We start from the raw sequence: 4,615 nt of genomic DNA on the forward strand, positions 1-4,615 counted from the left end.
TCTTCTCCCCCACCAAGCTTCACTAAAGGTTCACTAAGAATATTTATATAACACATATAATATATCTTATAGATTTGTTGTTTGTCCCCTTCATGTTTAGTGTAATTTTGAAGCTCTTAGTGCAATTGGTAAAAGGCTCTCAATTCCACAGCAGTCACTTCATATTATGAGAAAGTTTAAAAACTTACTGTCATCTTAAACACATTTTAGATGAAAACTTCTTGAATCTGAAACTCTATAACAGTATTTTCCACAAATAAATACTTAATAAAAATAAATGTAAACCAACAGGGCACTCTGTAATCTGGGAAGTTTGTGTGCATTGTTTTTTTCTTCAAATAAATCCAAGGTAACACTAATTTTGCATACAGCACACATATAATTGTTATTGACATTTTAATATTTCACCCTCATTTCCTTCAAAAAATCTATTTTACCCTCCGTACAAAAAATACTCACACTCAGGACCTTAAGGACAAAAAGGTCCACATTGAAACCCATTAAAACTGCAATTTTTAACCCAGGGCCATTTGACTATAAAATGACGCAATATTTGATAATAGGCATTCATTATATCGGAAAGGCCTCAAATTTTACATTTTTCCCTTTTTTTACTAGATTTTGCCATTTTTTCAAATTTGGCATATAAAAGAAATACTCGCATTTTTTGTGATTTCTGCTTATGCATATTATAGCCTATTATAGAGTCAATTGGAAAAATAATGCAGCTATAATTTTGTGGGTACGTTGGTAAGGATGTCAGAGTGTGGTATGCCTGTGTTTACTGAAAATTTTATGGGTGTAATATGTTTGAAAGAAATGATATTGTACTGGCAATCAAAAATCCCACTCCATGTATATGAGTCTCGCCCTTGGCAGGGTCATAGGGTCATTTCAGAACAATGATTAAGGTCAACGAAGGTTAATGAGCTTCGAGGATTTTTCTTTTTCACCCGAACACACATTTTAATCCTTGATTGCACTTTTTCATTTGTTATTGTTTTTGTACAGAGATAAAAGTTGAGCTTGAATTTGATGTAGAAGTTCAGACGGCTCTAAACAAATTGTTTTTGTTTTCACCACAAGAAAACTCTGATTTTGTAGTCTGGCAGATTTTATATAAAGTTTGAGTGTTCACACAGCCCAGACAGGTGTTCGCAAAACAAAACCTATACATATTTAGTGGCATTGGCAAGCAACGCAGAAGTTCAGCTAGCTGAACTTTTGATGGACTTGACGCACTTAACGCAGTGCGTCAACCAATCAGGGGTGCGTTTCCCGTACAACGACATAACTCGCTGGTTAACCTCCATAGTACGATGCATCGTTGTGGAAACGAACTAGCTAGTCACGACTTTTTCCCGAACATGATCGCATCTCCGTCGTTTGAACCACATTAGTTCAACAACTTAGGGCCGTTGTTAATGACGTCACCGAATAATAACTTCTGCTATTTAACTGATTAGGGTCTCTACATGGCACCTAATGACTAATTTACTATTTTTGTTCCCTGTCATTTCGCTTTATTTGATGTTTGGTTCATTGCGCGTTCTCTCTTACGTCATACTCCGGGGTTCCCTCAGGCATTTGTGCACATGCCAGGGTATGTGAGCGGAGCGGAGTGCGAGCGGAGCGCGGAGTGGAGCGGTGTGATTTTGAATGGAGGGAGGAGCGGATTTTTGAAAAGTCGGAGCGTCGTGGTTTTCACTCGCTCCAAGTGCGCTCCACCATCGCTCCATCATAAGTACAATTCATGCCAACGGTCCGTAATATAACTGCATAATAAGCAGGCATTCACATGTTAAACATTTAGCTTGATAGAGATGGATCACTCAAATCAGAAATAATGTGAATGGACATGAGCGGTAAATTATAGTTCACAAGGATTTAGTTTGTTCCTTCTAGATACTGAATATATTCAGGTGAAAGCCTCATTTAAACATGTGCAGCACTTATTCACACGCAATCGCTGTGACAATAATGCATTAAAACAAATGTAATGTATCCGATTTCGAATTATCAGAAATCTGTAAGAAATGCAGCGATCCATATGTAAAATAACTGACGAAAATGTAGTTATTTTCATTACAAACCTTGCACTGCATAAAGTAGTATTTATACTCTTTTAATGCTGACAATGTTATTAGCTTGGTATGTGGTAGGTACAAATTTTGCACACTATTCCAAACTCTCCTGTTGTTTTCATATGTGTTATGAACAGGACCGTTATATTTAAAACATAAGGCTATTTCTGAATGTTTTGACGCGGAGCGAAGGCGGAGCGGTGTTTCTGATATCAGTGAGCGAGGAGTGGAGCGGGAGCGGAAAATTGTGAACCCGGAGTGGAGCTGGAGAGGAGCGATTATTAAATGTACTGAGCGCGGAGGGGAAATTGTTACCGCTCCACTCCGCTCACATACTCTGGCATATGCGCACTATTCATAAACAACGCTTATAAAGGACGCACAAAAATAAATATAGTAAAACGCATTTTATTTTATACTGTGTGTTAGCTTGCAAACTGTGACCAAGAACATAATTTATTAAGCCCACATGTGTTACTAAGAAGCAATGATGCTTCTAACCACCGGTCGAGAGCTGTAGTTCCAACCAAGTAAGTTTGTGACGCTGTTTGCGAATGTTCGTTTGAACTATGGTGTTGGGAAACACCCAATCGTTGAACTACGTTGGTAACGATGGAACTTGCGACCATAGTTGGCTAACGATGCTTTTGGGAAATGCACCCCAGAGCGTCTCACTGTAGCGACGTCACCACACATATCTTGAAAGACAGGAATGTAAAGGAACTTGCTTGGATGAAGATCGCTGAAGAGATCTGTCGGCTAAGTTATCAAATATTTTCTCAACGTAATTATTTCCCATTTCGTTAGCTAGCGAAACATGGTCATGAAAAGATTCAAAAATGTCCACTCCCTACTAGTTACCCATGGTTCATTTAGGGGAAGTGTGCAAAAAACTAGATGCGTTGGAAGCGTTGCCTGACGTGTGCGGTGTGAACGCACCAAAAAGCAAGCGTTGCAAACTTCAACGTACATGCGTCAAACTAGATGCGTTGGGAGCGTTGCCTGACACAGACAAAGTGTGCGGTGTGAACGCACCATAACACGTCAAAAACAACTAGCACTAGCCATAGTTGTTATAAAGGTCCTTTTCAAAAAATTATCATATTGTGATAAAGTTCATTATTTTCTGTAATGTACTGATAAACATTAGACTTTCAGATATTTTAGATTCATTACTACACAACTGAAGTAGTTCAAGCCTTTTATTAATAATATATTTATATTTATATTGATGATTTTGGCATACAGCTCATGAAAACCCCAAATTCCTATCTCAAAAAATTTGCATATTTCATCCGACCAATAAAAGAAAAGTGTTTTTAATATAACAAAAGTCAACCTTCAAATAATTATGTAGTTATGTTATGCACTCAATACTTGGTCGGGAATCCTTTTGCAGAAATGACTGCTTCAATGCGGTGTGGCATGGAGGCAATCAGCCTGTGGCACTGCTGAGGTGTTATGGAGGTCCAGGATGCTGCGATAGCGGCCTTAAGCTCATCCAGAGTGTTGGGTCTTGCGTCTCTCAACTTTCTCTTCACAATTTCCCACAGATTCTCTATGGGGTTCAGGTCAGGAGAGTTGGCAGGCCAATTGAGCACAGTAATACCATGGTCAGTAAACCATTTACCAGTGGTTTTGGCACTGTGAGCAGGTGCCAGGTCGTGCTGAAAAGCTTTATGGAGATGAGTCTAATGTGTAATGTTTATCAGTACATTAAAGAAAATAATGAACTTTATCACATTATGCAAATTGTTTGAAAAGGACCTGTACTTGCTGGTTGACACGGAGCTGGAGTGATAACTCAAGGAGTCAGGAGTAAATCCATAAACTTTCTTTAATTTAAACAAGCAGAGAATCCAGGAAATTACAATCACTTAACATTAAGACAGCACAATGACAACTCAGGAGCAAACAGCTCATAAAGTGTGTGACTTATGACAAGGACAGGTGTAAACAATAATCAGGAAGAAACCAAAGATAACAGAATGACAGGGGGAGACCATGGGAGAAACCAAATCAGAAACAAACACAAAAGGTGCGTTCGACTTCATGCAGCGCTGCGCAGACCGATCGGCGGCTGACTTGAAGTAGTGCATGCCGGTTAGAAATTTTGTCCGACTTGAACCGGCGCCGACGCCACGTGACGTTCACGTGTGGCATCAAAGTAACGCGAGAGCGTTTCGAGAACAGCCGGCTTGCTCAGCCAGCGCAACATTTCAGAAGGGACTGCGCCAGGCTGTGATGACGTCACAGCTTCTAATGATTTTCCACATTCACCACATGACGATGATCACACGTGTCTCGTGCATAACAAATCAATTTGCATGCCATTTCGTAAATAGTTTACGATCTTTTGACTGCAGTACATTTTATTCCCTTAAATTCTTTATATTGGATTTGTGCATAAGTTTATTATTGTACTTTTTTCATACAGACCACTTATAGTATTCAGCTGCATATTTAAGTAATATTTTTATGGAATAACTAAAATGCCACAGACATTTAATGTAATGTGATCAACACTGATT

Source organism: Garra rufa, chromosome 1 (assembly GCF_049309525.1).
Source record: "Garra rufa chromosome 1, GarRuf1.0, whole genome shotgun sequence".
NCBI classification, from domain to species: domain Eukaryota; kingdom Metazoa; phylum Chordata; class Actinopteri; order Cypriniformes; family Cyprinidae; genus Garra; species Garra rufa.